This window comes from Pleurodeles waltl, chromosome 2_1 (genome assembly GCF_031143425.1).
Source record: "Pleurodeles waltl isolate 20211129_DDA chromosome 2_1, aPleWal1.hap1.20221129, whole genome shotgun sequence".
NCBI lineage: Eukaryota > Metazoa > Chordata > Amphibia > Caudata > Salamandridae > Pleurodeles > Pleurodeles waltl.
In genome coordinates this window covers 118,022,855-118,047,706 of record NC_090438.1, presented here as the reverse complement: position 1 = coordinate 118,047,706, position 24,852 = coordinate 118,022,855, and the positions used below count along the sequence as shown (strand labels likewise).

The window sequence follows — 24,852 nt, the reverse complement described above, 5'->3', positions numbered from 1 at the left end:
CACCAGCACTGCCACCAGCACCACTGCCAGCAGCAGCAGCCCCAGTGGGCAGCCGGCCGGAGCCTCCCCCCACCACTGGGATCCACGACGCCAGCACCACTGCCAGCAGCTCCACCAGCACCTCCACCAGCACCGCCACCAGCACCACTGCCTGCACCGCCACCAGCACCGTCACTGCCACTACTGAGAAGCCATCACCGCCGGCGGGCAGTGTGTAGTCCTGCCTCCATGGGCTGTACTGCGTCCTGGCCCCTGCAAATCCTGTAGGTGTGACACCCAGGTGAGAGACTGTGACCTTGCACTCCCCAAGTGCTGCATCACAGGGCACAAGGCCCCCTCCAGAACAGTGGAAGAAGCCATCCACTCACCACATCCTTGTCAGGATGAAGCACACTGGGCACAAGGCCCCCTCCAGATCCAGTGGAGAAGCCATCCACTCACCCCATCCTTGCCAGGATGAAGCACACTGGGCATGAGGCCCCCTCCAGAACCAGTGGAGAAGCCATCTGCTCGAGAGGCTGTGGCTTTGCACTCCCCAGAACCAAGCAGTGGGCAAACCACCCACTAGAGAGACTGTGGCTTTGCACTCCCCAAGACCAAGTAGTGGGCAAACCACCCACTAGCGAGACTGTGGCTTTGAGATCCCCAGGACCAAGCCGTGGGCAAACCACCCACTAGAGAGACTGTGGCTTTGCACTCCCCAGAACCAAGCAGTGGGCAAACCACCCACTAGAGAGACTGTGGCTTTGCACTCCCCAAGACCAAGTAGTGGGCAAACCACCCACTAGAGAGACTGTCGCTTTGAGCTCCCCAGGACCAAGCCGTGGGAAAACCACCCACTAGAGAGACTGTGGCTTTGCACTCCCCAGGACATCACACAGTGCAGATACACCCTCCAGGACCAGTGATGTTGTACCATCTTCCGGCTGAGGTGCCTGTGTATTTTCGACCTGATGCCCCTGCAGTGTTCTCTCCGTGTTGCTGCAGGAGTCAAGTGGGGCCTTGGCCTATGTGATGTGGCCCTGTGGCCCACGGACATTGAGGACTGGGCAGTGTGCCTCCATTTGTGTATATATATATATATACTGTTTTGATTTTGAAGCACGATTTTCCAGTATTTTATCTTATTACACTCACTTTAATCAATTCCTTTTGTCCTTGCATTATTCCTGAGGGGCACAGGGTGAATATGTAATGTTACTGCATCTGTTTGTGTGTATATTGTTGGGGGTGGGTGCGTTGCGTGTTGCGTGTGTGTGTGTCACTCTCTTTTTCCTCCCCCTCCCTTGTTTGCTAGGCGGCAGTACTCACCGTGGTCGTCTTTGCTGGTGTTGCTGTTCGTAGTGCATGTGGAGGTATACAAGCATGGGGAAGATGTGCAACTCGGGCTCCATGGCGTCGTGGTTCTTCCCCGAGTCTCCAGAGGTGAGTCCTTTACCTTCTGTGTACCGTTTCTGCCGTGCTTTTGATGTCATTGGTACCGCCCTGGAAAAGGTGGCGGATAGGCCTGTTGTAATACTATGGGCAAAACATTGTCTTCCGCCTGGCTGTTGCCGGTTACCGTGGTGTAATAAGATGGTTACATATGATTCTTTTATAGGTCATTATTAATGAGTGCATCACAATTGTTTTTGTGCCAACTTCGAAGTGTTCTCCTACCGTCTCCATCCCCGCCTCTACCTAAGGAGTAATGGAATGAGATTTGAGTAATTGTGTGCCACCCGGTATTTGTCCAATCGGGATTAGCGGTGAGTAGCGGGGGGAACTTTCAGCCCTCTATATATTGTCGCCAGCTTGTATGTACAGCTTTCAGTAGAATTTCTCCTGTTTGCATTTTGTGCATTCGGATAGCCAGGTGTATGAGGGGGTGTCTCCCAAATGTGTCCGCACCCATGTCGCTTCCGATTTCTCGGGAGCAACCATCCAACGTACAGGCTACTGCAGTTGAGCTGCAGCGTAGTAAAGTTAAAAGTTCGGTGCACCCAAGCCCCCGTCCTGCAGTGGGCGCTGCAGGGTTGTAAGTGCTACTTAATGTCTGTCTTGTCCGCATATGAGCCCCAGTACCAAACTATTTAGTTCACGAAAGAAACTCTTGGGAACGATTATGGGCAGTGCTGTGAAATAGTATAATAACCATGGTAGGATCTGCATATTGGATATCGCCACTCTGCCCAGGGGAGAATGGGGTATTGAACTCCAAAATTGGAGTGATCCTTTCATTGATCGAAGCGTATGACCCAAGTTGCTGTCTCTCAGGGCATCTGTCTTGTGATACACTTGAATTCCCAGATATTTAAAGGAGTGTAAACACCACTCCAGTCGATAAGTAGGAAGTGCCTCCCTAATAGTAGCTGGCAGTTTAACTAAGGGAAAAAGGCAAGATTTGGACCAGTTTACCCAAAGGCCAGATATTGCTCCAAAGGTGTCTAATAATGACATCACATCAGGTAGCGTTTCCCTGCCATTCTCCAGGTAGATCAATGCATCATCCGCATAAAGCGATATGACATGATACATCCCCATCCTTCGGACCCAACACTGCATGGCTCACATGCATAATTGAGCAGCAAGACGTTCCCACGCGAGTGCGAACAACAGGGGTGACAGTGGGCAGCCCTGTCTGGTTCCCCTGCTAATTGGAAAGCTCTCAGATATCAGTCCTCCTGTCTTCACCCTAGCAGATGGATTGGCAAATCAGGTCTGCACCCATCTCACAAATCCCTGTCCAAATACCAAATACCTTAGTGTGGCAAATAAAATTCCCAATTTAGAGTGTCAAATGCTTTCTCTATGTCCAGAGATACAGCTATGCTATTGTACGCCATGGGTGGGGTGTCATATAGAATGCATAATAGTCTTTGTATGTTAAGGAACGTATTGCGACCTGGTATGAAACCATTTTGGTCTTCATGAACCAAGGTATGAATGCCGGGGGCAAGTCTATTTGCAAGAACCTTGCCTAGTATCTTGCAGTCAAGGTTAAGATGAGATAATGGTCTGTATGATTTTACATCTGTGGGTTCACGGCTAGGTTTGGGGAGCACAACTATCAGCGCCTCTCGCTGAGGGCCCAGGAGCACCCCTCGGGTCCATGTCTCCTCAAACAAAAACAATAAGGGTTGGAAGGTGTGCTGAATATGTGGCATAGTATTCTATCGGTAACCCATCTGTGCCAGGTGTTTTGTTGCAAGCTATTTGAGATATGGCCAGTTTAATTTCCTCCAATTGCAGGGGTTTCTCAAGCGCCTCCTTGTTAGGCGGGGAGAGCTTTGCGAGTGGTGCCTTATCTAGGAACAGCTCCAACTGCTGGGTATCATGTGCTGATTGCTCTTGGTATAGCACTGTGAAATAGTTTCTGAATGCGTCGTTAATGGCAGCCTGGGAAGAAACCATTGTCTCGTCAGCCAGCCTAATCGCTCCTATTGGGGTATGCTGCCATTCTTCTTGGACTAGCCATGCCAAACGTCTGCCAGAACGGTCGCACTCCGCATGTAGTTGTGTTAGATAATATTGGTAATCATGATGATGTAGGCGCCGCTGCATCTCATCATAAAGTTTGCATATATCACGAAGGCACTCAAATGGCACTCTATGGTTCACAATATCTATTTCAAGGGCCCGCATATCCCTTTCCAGTGTGATAACTTCCATGGGCAATGAGCGGCGCACACCCCATGTAGCCGATAGACAATGGCCCCATATCACTATCTTATGAGCATCCCATTCCGTGGCCCTCAGAGCAGTGGAGCCAGTATTTAGCCTCAGGTAGTGTGTATTGCAACTGGCTAATTCCTCTCTAAATGGGGCATCTAATAGTGCCTCATTTTGTAGTCGCCATGTGGGTATGGTGGAGCGCAGTTTGCCCCACTGTATAGTAAGAAGTAGCGGGAGTGGTCAGAGATTGTTCTAGCATGATAATTTGAGTGTACTATTGTATGGCACATTGAGGCAGTTCCCCAAATCAAGTCTATTCTGGTATGGAGATCGTGTATCGGGGAGTAGAAGAAGTATTCCCTTTGTGTCAGATGGCCAATACGCCACATGCCATGCAATCCATTGTCCTTAGCCCAGGATATCAAATAACTAGAGGTTCTCCTGCTTATTGCTCCATCTAAGGGAGGGGATAAACAGTCTAATTCCACATCAGGTACACAGTTGAAGTCACCTCCCCAAAGGCCAGGGGCCAATGGGTCACCTAGGAGTGCGGTAGTGAGTGTCTTTAAGAATTCACCCTGTGCATAGTTGGGGGCATAAATCCCCACAATCGAAAAAGGTCTGCCATGCAACAGCCCCTCCAATACAACATAGCGTCCCCCTGTGTCCACCTTCTAGGCATGTTGAACATAGGGTACCCCCGGTGAAATCCATATCGCAACCCCCCCTTGCGTATGCGGTGAAAAAAGTGCTGTATATCTGACCTTTCCAGCACTTCCTCAATGTCTGCATTTCACTGTCCAGTAAATGTGTTTCCTGTAAGTTAGCAAAGTGGGCATTGTGACGCTTGAGGAATGAATGAATTCAGTGTCTCTTGGCTGGTGTGGCCATACCACACACATTCCATGATAAGATATTATAGCTCTGTATATTGTTTATAGTGGGTGTACCCATGATTTAAGAGAGTTCTTGGTGGTGTGTGACTTGGTATATTCCCGTCGATAAGGGTGTGTGTCTGCATATTTTTGTGACGTGCATGTATGATCTTTGCAATCGACTGTAGTGCAACCCAGTACTTGTGTAACCCCCCTCCCGCCAAAAAATAACATTGACCCCCAAAACCGGTGGCACACGGGCACACCTCTAATTACCCCCAAAATTAACAAAAGAAAAAACATACAACAATTACAGGTGAGGGCTGTTCATGTGGAAACCATCCGGGGAGAGGTGGCAGCTTCCACTGGGGGTCTGTGCCTTGGCCCTGAAAAAGGATAAATGAAAGCCAAGACAAAGCCATCTTCAGCTCCCTCCACATTAAAGAACATGTGCCGTCCCAGTACAGGTAACTCTCCATTACCAGCCTGTGTACTTCGTCCCGCCTTCAGTTCAAAATAGGGGGTACTGCGGTTGTCCCTTGCGGACACCCCATTATCCTTCATCCATTCAGGCAAAAGCCCTCAACACGTGCCTTCGCAGGCAATGGGTTCATTTTCCTATGTGGATGTAAGGTTGGATGGTTTATGCACCATGCTTAGAGGTCGTCCTCCATTTGGGGAGTAACATCCAGGCCCTCAGTCACACCCAGGAGCGTTCATCTAGAGCTACCTGTATCTGAATCTGAATAGATCTATGGAGTATCTTGTAGTGGCGCAAAAGAGTTTTCAGTGTAGATTGCCATGTCCCGCAGTGCCCTCACACGTTCTGCAACTTCTTGCATTTTCGTGGGTTTGGCTTGACATCTTTTCCGGGGTCGCCGACTGGCAGCTGGTGTTAGCCATTCCTCTCGTTCTTCACCCTCTGTTGGGGATTGGGTGATGCCTTTAGCTGCCTCCATGTCCAGGCATCTGCTGGCGTGAGGAAGATGTGAATTCTATCATCCGTAGACACTCAAAGTTTAGCAGGAAACATCATAGTGTATTTAATGTTATGTTCCCGGAGGTGTTGTTTGATTTTTGCATAGGAATAACGTTGGCGTTGCACCTCCGCCGTGAAGTCCGGGTAGGCCATGATGGAGGCCCTCTCGCAACGCTCAGGACCACTGTTTCGAAAATGTTGCAGTATCATGTCCCTATCTCTGTAGTTAAGAAAGCGTGCTATTGGCGGATGGGGAGGCAATCTTGGAGTCGGCAGCCTTCCTGGAATCCTATGAGCCCGTTCTATGGAGAACATTTTTGGTATTGTCCCTTTCAGCACCGTATTCGTGAGCCACTGTTCTAAAAATAATTCTGCCCTCTGGCCTTGAACTTTTTCCGGGAAACCCATGAATCTTACATTATTACGGCGAAATCTCCCTTCAGCATCCTCTGCTCTTCGGTATAGAGTTTTCATTTCGGAGTCTAGCTGCTTCACGTGATCCTGCAGTTCCGAAACAATGGGATCTATGGATTGTATGGTTGAATTTGCCGCCGTTACCCTGTCCATCAATTTACGTTGATCAGCTCTGAGCAAATTAACATCTTGGAAAACGGAGTCTATTCTATTCTCCAGGGACAGTTTGGTGTCCATGATGGCTTGCAGTATTTTCTCGAGTTTTCCCGAGTGCATTTGTAGGGTGGCCTCCAAGTACTGTAGAGTCACTGGGGCCAATGTCCTCAATGACAGCTCAGGAGAGTCCTCCTGATCACACCACGATGACGATCTGGTGGCTTTGGTTTTACCCATCATGTCTTCCTATCAGTTTCCACTCCCAGTATTTGTGCAGTCAATCCTCGCCCAGAGGTCTAAATCTCAAGACTGCGCAGCAGCAGTGCTCTGTAAATGGTGCTTTTCGCCACTCAGATATTCATATCAGACTGTATGTTCTCCCTGATCCGCCTGTACAGTTTATTTCTCGTCTGTCAGCCGCACCTTCGGGTGTGGTCACCTGTGTGGGGTGCTGCGCTTATGGTGAATGTGTTTCCCGAGTTCCCCTCTTGGTAGGGTGTCTTATGCTGTCCCAAGGTAACACGTGTGGAGGGCCATAGCGCAGCCAGGGAAAACTACGCTGGGATTGTGCTGCTCCCTTTTGTCTGGTCCGTACTCCCTCCTGGGCGTAAATGAGGGCTGATATGATGCACCGCTCCTCCCAAACTCACAGCACAGCTCCAGTATTCCAGCGCCAGTCTTTGGAGTGGGTTCTTATCCGCTAGTAGCGCCTCACGAATGGGGGCCGGACCAGCCCCATTCTGGCCCTACTCAGTGCCCACTGTGGCCCAGGCCCAGATCTCGCTCCTCGAGCCCCCGTGCAGGCTGCAACTCTCTGTCAATTCCAGCTGCCCCAATGTCGAAACCGACATCCGGAGGCTCCAGTCCACTGCTGCTTGGCTCCCGCTGCTGTGGGGATGTTCATGGCTGGTGGATGGGCGATGTCTGGCAGGATTTTTCATAGGCCTGAGGCGGAACTGTTCTCTAAGCGTCCATCTCGGCCGACATCTTGGCCACACCCATCCCTGAGTTACACCATCCTTAATATTGAAAAGTTAGAAAAGCTGCCTTTCACAGTAGCAGAAAGTCTTTTGACGGTATGGCTCATACATGGCATTATAAATCTGCCCATTTTCACCTTTCATTTCACAAAATGCTTGGAATATTTTGCTGAAGGCAGATATGAGTGGCTAGGAAATAGCTTTATTAAAGAAGAGTGAGAGTTGCCTTTTCAGTACAAATGTCTGAACGGCAAAACAGAGGTCTTTTTGAGCGGAAGCGAATGTGAGACTACTGTTAGTCATTCAATGATTTCCAAATAGGTGTCACTTCACAGCTTTTGCAATTTGGGGGTCACAAACTTGGCATGCTTACTGAAGGGTACTCCCAGTCCCTTTGATTCGGCCAGCATTTCATATACTTTCAAATGGAAGTTATGTGGTTCTGAACGAACAGAGCTGTTGTGGAATGAGACCAGGAATTGCTTACGCAATTTCTGTCTCTCAAATTGTAACTTGTTGTGGACATGTTCTATTACCCCACACACAATAGATAAGAGTAGCAGAAATGTGGCTCACATTGATACTACTAATGTAAATTATGACAAGCTGAGCAGACTAAAGGTGCTACTGTTCCAGAAACAAGTTGCGTTGACATCAGCCAGAGAGGCGTATGCTCTCCAGATAGCGAGATCATCAGCCAAGATAAATCCCTATTATATACCAACTTCCCCAAGCACTTTGTAGATCTGGTTTTCAGAATATTCAACGCTTCGAGCACTACGGGGATTGTGCACTTCTTTAATGCTGTTGGGTCTGGTTTTGTTTCCATCTTCCAGACTGTCTTCGGAGTCATCCCATTGGCTATCCATTCACTCTTTTTAAGTGTGTTTGGCGGCTTTCTGGTGACTTTGGCATTGATTGCTGCTGCTGTTCCTAATATGCAGTGGCTGCGCCTTACCAGGTAAGCTGAGTGATGGAGCTACTACCACCAGCCCAGCTGTGCTGTGATTCCATGGTGCAGTTCTTTGGTGGGCCGTTGCTGGAAGAATTGAAGCATGATTGGTCATTGTCATTTCGACCAGTCCTGTGGTGCGTGCAACCTGTCCTCCATTGCACCTGGTGCCTCTTTGAGTGTCTACCATTGGTGTGTCTTGCTGTTCCGCCAGTGCCTCCTGTGGACAGAGAGCTGTTAATGTCCCCGGTGAGGGTTCATTCACGGTCGTGCCCCATGAGACTGAGGCTGATTTGCGAGACCACCTATAACCCACCCCTGGTGAACTTCTTGGCTCATTTGGACACTTTAGATGGTGCTACCTTTGTGCGTGATCCTGCGCTTGAGGCTTCTGCGCTCTTCTGCTCCCTGGACCCATCTGCCAATCCTGTCATCGATCTGATATCTGACGATGTGGAGTCATTCCTGGTTGCACTTCTGTTCAATGAGTTCTGAGACATTATTCAGGATCAAGACTATTGTTAACAAATTTGACCATTGGCTTATCCTAAAGTTTAAAGTTATGCTAAAGTAACTTTGGCCAGCTGTGCTTGTCATTGTCGACATTTTATCTCTTCATATGTTTAAGCTAGTTTTAAAAGTTTTTACATCATGTTTTTAAATATTTTAGCTCAGAGCATTTTAGCTTGGACTCACACACCTTCTATGGCATCCTCATGTATATGTATGTCATCATTCTTGTTCCAGCAATGGGGAGGGTGTAGTGGATCCTGTTTAGTTTTAGTGGGTCTCATGAGTTTAGCTTAGCCTTCTGGCTTGCAGGCCTGTGCCCCTATCACCTAGTGAGTTTTAACCTACTTATCTTGCTCTGTCTTAGCCTATTCATTTTATTATTTATTTTAAAATGTCTACCATGTTTACAGTTAGAGAGATGTTTTGATTTCATGTTATCAGTGCCACTCTGTGAAAGCGTCACTATCAGCGTCAAAGTTAAGTGATGTAGGTAGGTATTCACATCATGTCCATTTCCCACTTGCGCGTGACAGGAACATAATGTACTTTTGGAGGAATTCTTTACATAGTTGCTGCCACAAGCCTGCCCCTTATCTATTGTTTGGGAACATACCTGTGCCATGGGTTCTAGAAGATCTGTATAAATACACCTCACGCAGACAAGGTTATCAGAGGGATTCCTATCAGATGCTATTGACACCATCTATGCTGTACGTCGCCTTGATGCAGATTCAGCCTTTGTGTCACCACGTAGTCTGACCTTGACCTCATTCCAAGGTAATGAGGGTTGGGGGCGCTTCTCCTGGACCTGGTACTGACAGATTAGGTTTACCACACCTAGCTCTCGTTAGGTTAGGGATTAGGTTGTCTAGGCTAGGGATTTTACATTCTATGTTTACTGCAAGATGGTGAAGACTTTGTATTCACGACTCTCATCTTTACCATTCTGCTTCTTGCATTGTTCATTATCTTAATCATTGCAGCTCATAAATTTCATCGTAAATTGCAGTCTTTTTAATAAACCTGTTGAAAACTTTCCTGCATCTCCTTTATTGCCTGTGTGTGACTGAGACTTATTACTAACGTGAGAAAAGGGTCATCTCCGTTCCTCCACGACTCTCCTGAGATGTCGCACTCTGGAGTCCATGCGTAAAGCCTGCCAGAGATCACCTTTTACTGTTTGGGTTTTTGGTGAGTTACTGCTTGTGAGCTGGGAGGGTTGGGCTGACAGTTGTTGTAGGATTGGCCTAGTCGCCTACAAACAAAAGTACTGTCATACCTAAACCAGCAGTCTCGCCTAGGAGCGAGAGTCCAACTATGTTAGAAATGGGGTCTCTAGTTGGCAGTCGGTTTGCACCCTGTCCAAGTAGGGACCCTCACTCTAGTCAGGATAAGGGAGAGATACCTGCTCAGATAACCCCTGCTCACTCCCTTGGTAGCTTGGCACGAGCAGTCAGGCTTATCTCAGAAGCAATATGTAAAGCATTTGCACATAACACACAGTAATAAGTGAAAACACTACAAAAGGACACCACACCAGTTTTAGAAAAATAGCCAATATTTATCTATATAAAACAAGACCAAATACGATAAAAAAATCCAACATACAGTAATAAAAATATGAATGCTGCAAGATGTACTTAACAATACAGTTCCTTGAAGTCGATAACTCCACCTGGGGCTATCACAGCGTTGTGAACAACAAAACCAAAAGTTCAGGCTGGCCTCGGCGTCGCGGGCCAGCTGCGGTGTCGGGAAGACCCACAAACAGTACCTTGGATTCGCAGGGCGTCGTGATCCTCGCGGTGAGCTTCGGAAAGCGGCGTCGTTGGCGTTGGTTCCGGAGTCGGTGCAGAAGTCGTCAGGCCCTTGAAGTCACGCACCTCGGGGATTGAACTCCGGGCTGATGAAATCAGGTGCACTGGCGGGGATGGCGTCAGGGCTGCGGTGCGAAGCGGGACAATGCGATGCACGGTGCCCACAGGTCACGGTGCAGGCAACGGCTCAGTGACGGTGTCCAGCGGCGGCGGTGAGACCAGGGCTGCGGTGTGAAGCAGTGTGGTGCAATGTGTGGTGTCCACAGGTCACGGTGCAGGCAGCGGCGGCGTCGTTGCGGAAGCCCTGTCGTCTGTAGGCCCAAGCCAGCGGTGCGGGACGGGACGGTGCTTCGTGACCCTCAAGAGCGGTGTCCACAGTCCACGGTGCAGGCAAGGATGCCTGGTGACGACACTGGAGCCGATGGTGTTGATGTCGGTGGACCGGGGCTGCGGCGCAGGACGTGACAGTGCTTCGTGCTCCTCACGAGTGGTGTCCACGGGCCACGTTCCAGGCAGCAGCGCCGGTGTCAGCAGGAGCGACGTCGTCGGGGATGCCCAGGCTGCGGTGTGAGCAGGTGACACCGGAGTGCGAGGCCCACAGGTCGAGGTACGAGCAGCGGCTCGGTGAAGCCGTCCGATGACGTCGGTGAGACCAGGGTCGCGGTGCAAAGCGGGGCAATGCGACTCCGTGCGGCGTCGGCAGGTCACGGTTCAGGCCAGCGGCTTCATTGGCGGCGTCACTGTGGTTTCTCCTCTTGGACAGCACAAAACACACAGCTCCCAGTGCTGCAGGTCAAGGAAACTGAAGTCTTTGGTGTCCCTGAGACTTCCAACAGGAGGCAAGCTCTACTCCAAGCCCTTGGCGAATTTTCTCAAGCAGGACACACAGCAAAGTTCACCCTTTGCACTCTTTTCAGGCAGAAGCAGCAACTGCAGGCAAGTCCAGCAAAGCAACACAGCAAAGGGACAGTACTCCTCCTTCAGCTCTTCAGCTCTTCTCCTGGGCAGAGGTTCCTCTTGATTCCCGAAAGATTCTAAAAGTCTGGGGTTTTGGGTCTGCTTTTTATACCCAGTTTTGCCTTTGAAGTTTGCAAACTTCAAAGCAAAGTCTCAAGTGTTTGCAAGATCCTTCTTTGTCCAGGCCAGGTCCCAGACACTCACCAGGGGGTCGGAGATGGCATAGTGAGGGCAGGCACAGTCCTTTCAGGTGTAAGTGACCACTCCTCCTCTCCCCTCCAGCACAGATGGCTAATCAAGATATGCAGGCTACACCCCAGCCCCCTTTGTGTCACTGTCTAGAGGAGAGGTGTGAACAGCCCAACTGTCAAACTGACCAAGACAGGGAATCCACAAACTGGCAGAGTCACAGAATGGATTAAGCAAGAAAATGCCTACTTTCTAAAAGTGGCATTTTCAAACGAAGAATCTTAAAATCAACTTTACTAAAAGATGTATTTTTAAATTGTGAGCTCAGAGACCCCAAACTCCACATGTCCGTCAGCTCCCAAGGGTAATCTACACTTTAATCAGATTTAAAGGTAGCCCCCATGTTAACCTATGAGAGAGACAGGCCTTGCAACAGTGAAAAACGAATTTAGCAATATTTCACTGTCAGGACATATAAAACACATTACTATATGTCCTACCTTAACCATACACTGCACCCTGCCCTTTGGGCTACCTGGGGCCTACCTTAGTGGTGCCTTACATGTAAGAAAAGGGAAGGTTTAGGCCTGACAAGTGAGTACACTTGCCAAGTCGAAGTTACAGTCAAAACTGCACACACAGACACTGCAGTGGCAGGTCTGAGACATGATTACAGAGCTACTTATGTGGGTGGCACAACCAGTGCTGCAGGCCCACTAGTAGCATTTGATTTACAGGCCCGGGGCACCTCTAGTGCACTTTACTAGGGACTTACCAGTAAATCAAATATGCCAATAATGGATAAACCAATCCACAGTACAATTTATATGGGGAGCACTTGCACTTTATCACTGATTAGCAGTGGTAAAGTGCGCAGAGACAATAAACCAGCAAAAACAGAGTCCAAACCCAGGAGATCAGAAGGCAAAAAGACTGGGGAGACACGCCAAAAAGCTGCCAGGTCTAACAAATTACAGCACATCTAGATACATCCATCCATCTAAGCACCTATTTATCCACCCTTCTGTATATCTATGCAGCCAATAAGGTCCATCTATTCACCACTGCTTAATTTGTGCTTGTTGTTTCCAGGTGCAGAGCATCAGCACTTATTTTTGAGGGCCGGCACTTACTTTTCTGCCTCAAGCATTTACTGCGAGCAAAAGACACATATGAGAAAGACAGAGAAAGAGTAAAACGAAAAAGCATCACAATGGGAGAAAACAGAAAGCTGCAAGTGTGAGCTGAAGGGGCACGGAGTGGCTGTAAATGGATTGAAGAGGCCCAAGATGACTTTAGGATTACGCTGCCTCAGTATTCTGGGCTCGCACATTTAATTGTAGCAGCCGCGTTTTTAAGAGGAGGGTTTTGGGCACCAGTACATTTGTATTTACAAATTAACCACTGCATTCACCCATCTGTCATTCCAGATATCAATCCACCAAAATCTATCCATTTGCACATTCATCCATCCAAGCGCCTATAAAACCGTCTATCCATCAATCTATCCAATACCGATCATCCATACATCTACCCATCCATGCGTCCAGCAGGGTCCATCCATCCAGTCACCAAGAGCCATCCATGCTGATCTATCTTCCAAACACCCATATTTCCATTCTTCTATCTTTACACCCAAGAGCCACCTGTCTGTCCATCGACCCATTCAAACACAAAGATTCTTCCAGTTACTTTTAGTCGTTCATATCACCTGTCCTATCTATCCACCCATCCGTCTCGCCATCTGTCCATGAGTCCATTCATCCATGCACGCACCCATGTCCATCCATTCATCTTTCAACCCATCCATTCATCATCCATCCTCCTGCCCAACGCAACCATCTATTCAGCCATCCTCCTAGTTACACATTCTCCATTCATGCCCAAACTCTCCATCCATTCATTAATCCATACACCTATCCATCTATCTGTCCCTCTGCTCGTCTATCTATTCATCATTTCAACATCTATCTACCTCAAACAATAATAACTGAAAAATCAAGGTGTTCAGTTTAAATGAAAATCAGCTATGTAAGTAAAAATCGTAATGCCATTAGTGAGAAGAAAATAGTAAGAAAAAATGCAAAACCAAAATAAAATCTAGACAATAAAACAGCACAGGCAACAGGCTAGCGCGTTTCAAATGCCGTTATGTTACTGTGTACGAACAGAACATCTGTATATTGCATTCAGTGCTTAATAACATTTAACGCACTACAAGCCAGTTCTGATACTTGCATCACGTAGCTGCTAGTTGCATAATGAACCAGAAGGCGGTAAATAGGTAATAGTGTCGTAATTACGGACAAATGCTGACTGCTATCAGCTCAACAACTGCCATCAGACTAAATTTACGGGCAATCCGTGTAATTTACTCACAGATGGACAAACGATTAGGCAAGTCAGAAAATGTGTTACTTTGCGCCGTGCTAGAGATTTCTTACCCTTAGATTTTTATGTTGAGGGTAAAACTAAGTATAAAACTACATGTCCCAGAATGCAATGCGTGGTTCGAAAGCGAGTGTTGACGGTGCTTCCAGTCAAACATATAATTTGCTGCACCAACCAGACATTTAGATGTCGGACCTTTCCCCATAAGCCTTTCTTTTCGCCTTTTCCAGCATCAATTCGATTACAAAAACGAAAGCTGGTCGACAAGCAGGACCCTTACGCACTTCCGGTGGCGCCGGTAGTTACGTCCCTGCAGAGGCTTGGTGTGCGCTCGGAGAGTGACATGGACGTGGGGAGACTCGCTGTGGTCTTTTAAGGTGTGGGTATTTTGTTTATCGTCCTTTTCGTTTTCAGACTTGAATGCGTGGTAAATATATTATAAAATAAACACGCGAAGGTCAGATTATCATCTCTGCCAGGAGGGCGAGTCGGGTAGTAAATTATATTTGTTTTCGATGGGGATAGCTTTTTGTTTCGGCTGTCCCATTAAAGTAGACGTTTTTTCCAAGTATTACAAGGAACACCAGCAAACACGGCAAAACCCTAAATGCGAAGCCTAACGTTACACACTGTAATTTTGTAATAATGTAAAACGTAATCGCGTTTTACAGGTGTAATTTATCGCAGAACAGTTAGTAGTCACAGGTGTATAGTGTTAGTGCAATTTTCGAGGGGTAAAATTCCCCTGCGAGTTTCACTTTATTATTATATTTTTTAAGATATTTAGTGGCTCAACATAGAGGTGGGTGATGCTTTAGGTACACCAGCGAATGTGCGATGTCTTAGGTAAAATAAAAATTTTCTTTCAAACTGGGCAGGAAAATCGAGTGTTTGTAAAAGGCAACGGAAAGTTATATTTTAGGCAGAGGGTTGAAAAAGGGAGAGTGTAGTGGCATGAATGAAGGATGCGAGGCAGCCGCGTTGCGTTTGAATCATTCTTTATTTCTCCATGCCACAAACAATAAGGCCCACGAGGAGCCGGCAAGAACACGAGCCGGTCGCGTCTTCGCGCTCCGCTCTCTCCTCCTTGCGCCGCCCACCGACGTCACGACCATCCTCGATCCGGATTGGCCGTGACGTCAGGAGGCGATCCAACATAGAGGAAGGACCAAACACTGTCCCCATTCGTCTCGTACGTTAACTCACGTACGACATCTCCCCTTTTAACAGAACAAAAATAACTTATGGAACTTCATCTCATAACAAAATCTTCGAACCTCTTAGGAGCTCGTATATGCCTCGTTGGCCTGCTCGGAGTAATATACTGGGGCGAACCCACCTTGACGGCGCACGCATCTTCTAGGCCTGAACTCATTACGTTGCGACTATCGCTCTTCGCAGATTCGAGCCTGCTACCATTCTGTCCTTCGGCATCCACCAAGCCGCGCCATGCTTTCTCACACCGCTCTGTACTCCCATGTCCGATTCGCCCTCGCAGGGGAGGCGTGTTCACACACTCCTCATCACCAGTGACTACATCCCTGGCTTCGTGACTTTGCCACTCATCCACATCGTCCGTGCTCTCGGCCCCACACACACGACTACCTCTCATGATGATTTCCTCTTGACCAGCCTTGAGCCTGACGATGTCGTCCTTGCTTCGCCATCCCCCTCCTTCCAAACAAACTGCCCCTCTTGTAACTCCTTGCACACGTACAGGGGTTTGAAACACAGACTCTCCTTTCATCACCTTGTTAGGTTTCTTCACCAATACCCAATCCCCCTGCACTATATTTTTAGTTTTAGCTCTGTTCACCATGTCAGCATACCGCTTGTTGCTTTCCTGTTTAGCCATTATTCTTTCTTTGACTCTCAAACTCTCATCAGATGCCACTTCAATTTCCTCCCTCATGTCATACCATTTATTGAATTTGGGGGTAAGTTCATTCATGCATCTTCTCCCTCTCATCAAGTAGAACGGAGTGTGTCCCGTAACTTCACTGGGCGCGTTATGAAAAGTGTGCACCTTGTCCGCCAGAAACGCTTTCACATCCATGTTGGAGGCGACTGCCTGTTGCACGCCCTCCTTGAGGAACCTATTCATCCGCTCAACCTGCCCATTGCTCTTCGGGCTGTACAGCGGGGTCTTCTGCTTAATCCCTAACCTGGACAGAAAATCCGTCATCTGCCTGGATACTAGCTGGGTGCCATTGTCGGACACCATAATCTTCGGCTGCCCCTCAATTGCGAAAATTTTCGTCAACGCCTTGATCACTCGTTCAGTGGTAACTTCCCTGACGAACTTGTAGTGAATCCATTTGGAGAAGTAGTCCGTGAGGACGATGAGATGTCTACAATCGTCTGGTAGCAGGGTAAATGGGCCCGCGAAATCAATGGCAACCTTATTCCATGGACCAGCAGGAATGTCCACCAACTGCAGCTCCCCTTTTGCCGTCTTCCAGTGCTTGTCGGCCCTTAAGCACGGTCCGCACCGATCAATGAAGCTGCTGACGTCGCTGCACATCCCTGGCCACCAGTAGTACTGCTTGAGAAGATTTTTTGTAGCGGTACTGCCCGGGTGACCCTTATGGGCAATCCTGATTAGCTTGTGTCTCAAACTTTCCGGAGGTACAAACAGCTCGTGTCTTTTCACAAAACCGCCCTCAATGGTGAGTTCCGAGCTAACCTGTTGAAAACTCCTGAGTGCTCCGTGCAAGTTCCGGACCGGGGGCCAATGAGCCGTCATGTGGTCCATTACCTTTCGGATAGTCGTGTCCTTCTCCTGAGCCGTCAACCACTCTTCCTCCGATATGGATCCCACGCACATGGCTGTTGCGTCAACCATTGCCACCACGCATTCCGTGTCATCCAGGGAACCGTCCTCCTCACCCGTGACCGGTATGCGCGATAGGCAATCCGCCCTGCAGTTGAGGCCACTCTTGATGTGTCTGATGACGAAGTGATATTCTTGCAACTTGGACAGTAAACGTAGGAGCCTCGAGCTGGCTTTGCCATTGCCACGTCCTTCACCGTCCATCATGTATATCAAGGGTTTGTGGTCGGTGACCAGTTCAAACTCCCTGCCCCACAGATAGTTCCTCAGTTTCTCCACGGCCCAGACGCACGCGAGCGTCTCCCGCTCGATGGTGCTATAGTGTTTCTCTGCTTCGTTCAATGACCGCGATATGAATGCGACTGTGTTCTCCCTCTTCCCTTGGAATTGGCAAAACACTGCACCGATACCCTTGGCACTAGCGTCAACCGTGATTACGTTCCGGAGATCCTTGTTGTACGGCTGTAATATTGGAGCCGCAGCGATTGCCTGCTTGACGGATTCAAAGGCAGCGCTTTGTTCCTGCGTCCACGTGTATTTTTCGTTCTTCCGCAGCAATTTCCTTAGAGGCTCCACGGTGGTTGCGTATCCTTGCATGAACTTGGAATAGTACTCACTAAGTCCCAGGAACGATCGCAAGGCATCTTTGTCTCCTGGGCAAGGAGCATCTCGTAAGGCCCTCACTAAATCATCTTTAGGCGCAATGCCATTTGGAGTAAGCACGTGCCCTAAGTACTCTATCTTCCCTTCCATAAACTTGCATTTGTCCTTGGAGACCATCATCCCCCTTTTTTGTAGCACCTCCAGCACTCTGCCTAGCAGTTCCAAGTGCCCCTCCTCATCTTCCGTGTGTATCAGAATGTCGTCCTGGAAGGCTTCGACCCCCTTCATGTCGCAGAAGAGAAGGTCCATCAGCTTTTGGAAAACGCCCGAGGCCGATGCAAGGCCGAACGGAAGACGGACGTATCTGTATGCTCCAAACGGGGTAATGAAGGTGGTCAATTCCTTGGAGTCCTCCGTGAGACATACCTGGTGGTATGCGGACTTCAGGTCTATCAGGGTGAAAAACCTCGATCCTGACGTGGAAGATAATATCTCCTGAATGTTGGGCAGAGGATGGCAGTTCACCAGGATATTTCTGTTCAAGGATCGCAGGTCTACACACAACCGAATGTCCCCTGTCCTCTTCTTTTTGGACACCACGATTGCGGACACCCACTCTGATGCACCTGCTTCCTCTATTACTCCTTCCATTTTCAGCCTATCGAGAACAACCTTCAGCTCCCCCCTTACAGAAAGAGGAATCGTTCTGACCTTGTGCTTAATTGGTATAGCACCCTCTTTCAACCGTATGGCATGCACAAATCCTCTTACACATCCTACCTTGTTTTCAAAAACGGAATCAAATTCCTCGAGAACTTCAGCCAATCCTTCATGCAAATCCTCAGGCTGCACGTAATTGACCCAATCATCCCTCAGAACTATGGGATCTTCTGCCCCAGGGACTAGCATCACACCCAGCTTAGCCAGGTCCTTCCACCCCACAAGGCTCCTCCCTTTTTCAGCCACATATATCTTTGTTTTCACCGTGCGCCCTCGAAAGGTGAGGGAGTCCCAGAAGTACCACCTCATCACTATGTCATGTTCCCCGAAGGCCTTTGGATTAACATCCGTCTCATGCAGTCGTACATCCTGCCATTTCAACTCAAATGTCCTATCAGAGCTCAGGGTAAGGGGGGAACCAGAATCAGCCGTAAATGGCAATTCTACCGCACCAATCATGACGGAGCCAATGGGCCCCTTCACTCTACCGTCCTCATCATCAATGGACAACACGATGTCCGCATCCGCGTCACTCTCGCTCACCGAGCTCACTTTCATGCCCGTATTGTATTTCTTGGCTTTACACACTGCCGCAAAGTGGCCCATCTTCCTGCATTTAGAACAGCTTTTGTACAAGGCAGGGCATGTCCTGCTGTCCGCTAAGTGATCCCTTGACCCACATCTAAAACAAGCGAGCGGCCTCCTGCTTCCCCCTCTATCGCTCGCCGCCCTGTCTGGAGTCTTGGGCGCATGTTTATGTCTGTCCTGCACATAGAACACACTTGAAGCCTGACTAGTGCTCGCCAGCTCCTTAGAAGACACCATGGAGCGTTCCACTGCCTTTGCGATGGCCATCACTTCCTTCAGTGAAGGGTTCCTGCATGAAAGCAAACGTTCCTGCACTTTCTTTGAATGGCAGTAGAACACCACCTGGTCTCTTATGTACGTATCAGTCATCTCCGCAAATTCACAATCTTGGGCCAAAACTCGTAGGCACGCAATATATTCTTCGATAGTCTCTCCTTCCTCCTGTTTCCGCAGTGCGAATTTATGGCGCCCCACCATGATGTTACACTCCTCAGCATACTGCAGCTCAAGTCGCTTAATGGCCTCCTGGTATTCATTCAGAGGAGCTGTAGCCCCGGGGGGATTCACATAAACCGGCAAGCTATCAAAAACCTCCTGGCCAGCCTTCCCCAACAGTCCGAATAGCAGTGACTTTTTCCGCTCGGGGCTGTACCCCTTGCCATCAATGGAGACGATATAATTCTCGAATGCGCGCAGCCATCCCTTCCATTTCATGCATGGCTTACCGGGAGAGTCCAGGAAAAGAGGAGGCACGCAAATATGACCGGTCTGCGACATGGCCGGAAGGCGGGCACCACACCCGGAGAGACCACGTGATGCAGATGCAGCAGCACTATTGAATGTCTCGTCAAAATCAATCGCCTGGAGTTCCCCGCATCAGCTCACCGGGTCAGTGCACGTGGTCATAGGCGAGGAAATATCAGCGCGCCCTACTAGCATCAGGGAACATCAGGATGGTGGGCTACACTCGTGGGCCTTGTGAGAAGTTGTGAACCTCGTCGCCATTTGTAGTGGCATGAATGAAGGATGCGAAGCAGCCGTGTTGCGTTTGAATCATTCTTTATTTCTCCATGCCACAAACAATAAGGCCCACGAGGAGCCGGCAAGAACACGAGCCGGTCGCGTCTTCGCGCTCCGCTCTCTCCTCCTTGGGCCGCCCACCGACGTCACGACCATCCTCGATCCGGATTGGCCGTGACGTCAGGAGGCGATCCAACATAGAGGAAGGACCAAACACTGTCCCCATTCGTCTCGTACGTTAACTCACGTACGACAGAGAGCTAGTGATGTTTTGGACAGTTATACGAGCAGAGGAAGGGATAAAGAGTAAACTAATGGAAATACGTTTTGAGCAGACTCTGCCTTCCACACCAATGCGCCCTTTTACTGAACTCTTGCTTTAATTCTTAGTGAGTTCTGAGGTGCGTGAGTACACCGCGCAGCACATCAGACCGCAGTGTATTTAGGGCTGTACAAAAAGGAGTGGTAGGTGTGGAAAAACACACCTGGGCTCGGCCTAATATAGGATTTTTTTTTTTTAAGTGGCCAAGGCTTGCTGCTGGTATTTGGATACAACCTATAAATCAAAGGGTTGAGATTTAGCTAGTCCCCTCACTACGTTTGCTTGCTAATTATTTGCAGCGCTACAAATCCTTTATTGAGCTAGAATGTGCTAAATACAACGAGTACTGGCAAAGCCAAGTTTTCTCATCAATGCAAGAGCTGTTGGCTTTGACAATGTCCTTTAACCATAGTGTTCACCAGCATGGCTAAAAGATAGTGGCATAGAGGAGAGTGGAGTGTCGCAGAGTGGAATGGCAAAGAGTGGAGTGGCCTACACTGGAGTGGCACACAGTAGAGTGGGCTGGTGTAGAGTATAGTGGAATAGAGTGCAGTAGCATTGAATTTCAGCGGCATACAATGCAGCATTGTAGAATACAGTGATGCAGAGTGGAGTGGTGCAGAGTAGAGGCGAGTGGCATAGAGTGCAGAGGAATAGAGTATCAGTGTAGTGCAGAGTAGGGTGGCAGAGTTCAGTTTTGTAGAGTGTCAGAGTACAGTGGTGTAAAGAGACTTCGAGAGCAGTAGCGTAGAATGCAGTGACATAGACTGCAGTTGTGTTGAGTGCATTGGCATAGAGCAAAGTACAGTGATTCAGAGTAGAGTGGCAAAGAGTGCATTGACGTAGAGTGGTACAGGGTGCAGTGGTGTGGAGTGGCATAGAGTATTCATGGTGTGGTAGCACACTGCCTTTATAGACAACACATTTTCATTTGAAATGGCCATTACATTTGCACCGACACACAGTTTTACTTATAAAACTATACAGTGCACAGATGAAATGGATGAGTGGGTGAGGGTCTAAGGAAGAGATAGAGCAACTGACTGAGTGGGTCAGGTGAAAATGTGTGGAAGTTAATGATTCGTTTTGATCATATCAAAGTATTTGCTTCCAGCACACTTCAGAACTAAAAAAAAAAAAATGTGCTTCATTTGTGCGTTCATAATTCTGATATATCCTGAAATACTTACAGTTCATTTAAATGTCGTCGTGTGCTAGAAAAAAAAGATCCTACCCCCAGAATCCAGCAAGATTGTCATATAAATCTACTCACTTTGAAGTTGGAGAAAGAAAAATAAACAAGCGCCCTTGGAAGACCATGCCTGATATTTGACCTTAGTCTTTGATTGCACAGCAAATGTGATATCAGAAGAACAAGATTTAAAGGCCTGTTTACAGCGAGTTTGTGGAAAAGTACAGAAAAAAACAGTATAGGCAACGGGAAGGGTGAGGTGAACCTGGAGAGCCTAAAGTAAATAAAGCCAGCAAATGATAAACCAGAAAGTCTGAGTTGGAAACCACAAAGCAAATGGTAATCAAGCAGAATGCATTCCTAGGTCAACTTTCTGAAGGTCCTCAAGATGTCTTTAGCAAAGCAGGCAGCTCTGCTGTCTGGCTGTGACCTAAAATTGGCTGTCAGTACAAGTGCATACACTATACATGTGCAGGCACATTTGTGTACTGAACTTGAGTTTATGTAAGAGATTCTGACCTGACCAAAGAACATGTATTCACTGTGGACTTTGTGCACAATGGTTTTATGTGCATGGTAAAAAGCAGTGCAACTAAAAATGCGCACAAGTAAAGACTGTGGAATTGTCTGTACAATACAGAACTGCAAAATTGTGTGTGCATGCTAGTGATACCAGCTCCTACAGTATAGAAACTGTTTTTGTTCATGAGGATGTATGTTTACAAAATACGTTTGTACAAATCTGTGCCTTGGCTTTTGTTACAGTTTGTCTTGGTGCACATGTGCGAAGAAATACATGTTTCGAGTGTCCTGTTGTGAGTACTGTGTGTGTATATCAATTAGAGTGCATGTGTTTGAGTATATTTTCTTGTATATGGCTCACACTTCAAATTCATGTGCATTTAGGCACTTTGATGTTTGAATCTGGAGCCTGTAGTAGGTGCTGGACAGAAAGCACAAGAGATTAAGGAGTGAAATTTTTCACTTTTCGGGTTTTGAAGTTTCCAACTTTCGAGTGCTGTGTTGATGTGAGTTTCCTGATGTTATACGTCTCCGTTGGTTGTGATCCTCATGATGCAGGGGGTGTTTTTCAGTATTCTGACCCACTGGAGGTTTGAAGTTGTGAAGTGTTCTGATGTGGTAAGAGTTGTGAATGACTGGCCTTGTATGTGTCTACGGTTTGATTATTCTGAAGCTGTGAGAATTCAAACATTCTTATCTTGAGTGGTGATCATTTCTTTATTTTACAATTCAAACAGCCTGGGTTGCACTCCATCCTTCCACTAGGACCCATGAGACACTTGCTATTCCGATGCTGGTTCCCATTGTGCCAGTGTTGTCATCTCTAGCCACAAGACCACATCTCCTGTCAAAGCTCAGCTTATTTCGAGGTTCCAAGAGGACTTCGCCTCGAGCTGCCAGTGGTTTGCCCACCTCTATTGAGTGGGATGTCGGAGCTCACCTTTCAACACCTAGAGGGGTAGGCTCAGTTGAACTTCATGCTTTAATAATGTAAAAGGGCGTGTGGGAGCCTATCTGAAAGCGGTTGAATGTGGCACTTCATTTCAAAAGAGGTGGGAGTTTGTCGCAAAGCCTAATCATGTTGTCTGACTGTTTGTTTGAAATGTTGCTTATGTTAGAATGTGATTCTCCACGGAAACGTAATCCTGGTGATATGACTGACAGTTTATTATCAGTTATCAGGAACAACTATTGTGATATAAGAAAAAGAAAACATTACTTGTTGGCTAAAAACCATAGCACGATGAAAGAATCACTATTGTGTGTCTTGGACAGCAGAGCAATACATTAGATGAGGCAGGTCCAGGTATGATACAGCCGTGTTCCCTCAACTTCAGATATTTTATTACTGTATACATTGTGGCATAGGTATACATTCTTTATCACTTTCCCCACACACTATCTGATTTTCTTCACTACATCACCTCCTTCCTTTCTCTCCATTCTCCTTTCAAGACCTGCCTGTTTAGGTTGAGCATAGCAGCACATAAGCTTTTCTTGACATGTTGTAATCTATTCTGTGGGCTTTAACCACGCCAGTCACTTTCATTCGTTCACAGGCCCTGTAGGAAAGTACCCTCTTTTTGCCATAGTTACCCCATTTTCTGCCTGATGTCAGTGTGCTCGACTGTGTTCACTGGGATCCTGCTAACTAATACCACAGTGATTATGTGTTCTCTCCTCTAAATTTTGTCACTGCATACTGGTAACCTAGTATTTCACCCAAAAGTGGCATACTGGTGCCCCCATATAAGTTCCTAGTATATGGTACCTAGTTACCCAGGGCATTGGGGTTCCAGGGGAGCCCTATGGGCTGCAGCATTTCTTTTGCCACCCATAGGGAGCGAAGGCTTCTGCAGGACTGCCATAGCATCCTTCGTGAAAAGGTGCATGTACCCTTTCACTGCCATTTACACTGACCCAGGTCACTTATAAGTCACCCCTATAGCAGGCCCTTCAGCCCTGAGGGCAGGGTGCAGAGTACCTGTGTGTGAAGGCACCCCTGCACTAGCAAAGGTGCCCCCATGACCTCCAGGACCGTTTTCCTGGACTTCGTGAACCATTTTATGCATGTAGTGGACATAGGTCACTACCTATGTCCAGCTACATAATGGTAACTCCGAACATAGGCATATTTGGTATCAAACATGTTGGAATCATACTCCAGTGCTATTGCAAGCATTGGTTGTATGATTCCATGCACTCTGGGGGCTACTTAGAGGATCCCCAGTATTGCCATTCCAGCCTTCTAAGGATTTCCAGGCAGCCCCAGCTGCTGCCACCTCTCAGACAGGTTTCTGCCCTCCTGTTGCTTGAGCAGCTCAAGCCCAGGAAGGAGAACCAAAGGATTTCCTTTGGGAGAGGGGTTTTACACCCTCTCCCTTTGGAAATAGGTGTTACAGGCTTGGGAGAGATAGCCTCCCCAGGCCTCTGGAAATGCGTTGAAGGGCATAGATGGTGCTCTCCTCGCATAATCCAGTCTACACCATTTCAGGGACTCCCAATCCCTGCTCTTGTGTGAAACTGGACAAAGGAAAGGGGAGTGACCACTCCTCTATCCATCACCTCCCCCCCCCCCCCCCCCCCCCCCCAAAGGGTTGTGCTCAGAGCTCCTCCAGAGGGTCCCTGGTTTTTGCCATCTTGGATTCCAAGTTGGCAGCACACTCTGGGAGCATCTGTTTGGCCAGTGCCAGCAGGTGACGTCAGAGCCCCCCCCTGATAGGTGCTTACCTGTGTAGCTGGCCGATTCCCCCTTTCAGGGCTATTTAGGGTCTCTCTTGGGTGGTTCTGTAGATTCGGATTGCAAGACTTCAGCAGGAATCCTCTGCATCCTTTACTTCACCTTCTTACTGAAGAAACTGCATCTGGACCCTCCGGGAATTCTACAAACTGCAACAAAGAACCAAAGACGACTTCTGCAACATTGTATCTTCAGCTCCTGCCAGCAACTGCAACAGTTTCCCGGTCGGGCATCCTCAGAGGACAGCCTGTCTTCAGCCTGCACCAGAAGAACGAAGGAATCTCCCTTGGAGTGAAGGAGTCACTCCCCTGCTTCAGCAGGCACCTCTCTGCAACGACGAACAGTTGTGTGGGACCCCTCTCCTGACGAGCTGCGTGGATCCTGCATCATAGGTGGTGGACTGAAGTGGTCCTGACGTCCAGCTTTGGTGGAGGT

At 48.1% G+C, this 24,852-nt stretch overlaps 1 protein-coding gene across 1 annotated transcript in view; it reads left to right on the top strand.

Annotated features, from left to right (window-relative positions):
* Positions 1-14,138: 14,138 nt before the first annotated feature.
* Positions 14,139-24,852, top strand: part of LOC138261803 (UDP-N-acetylglucosamine transferase subunit ALG13-like) — a 97,838-nt gene continuing 87,124 nt past the window's right edge. Inside the window, exon 1 of the mRNA XM_069211186.1 lies at positions 14,139-14,256. The gene's annotated coding sequence lies outside the window, so the exon portion shown is untranslated. The remainder of the gene's footprint in view (positions 14,257-24,852) is intronic.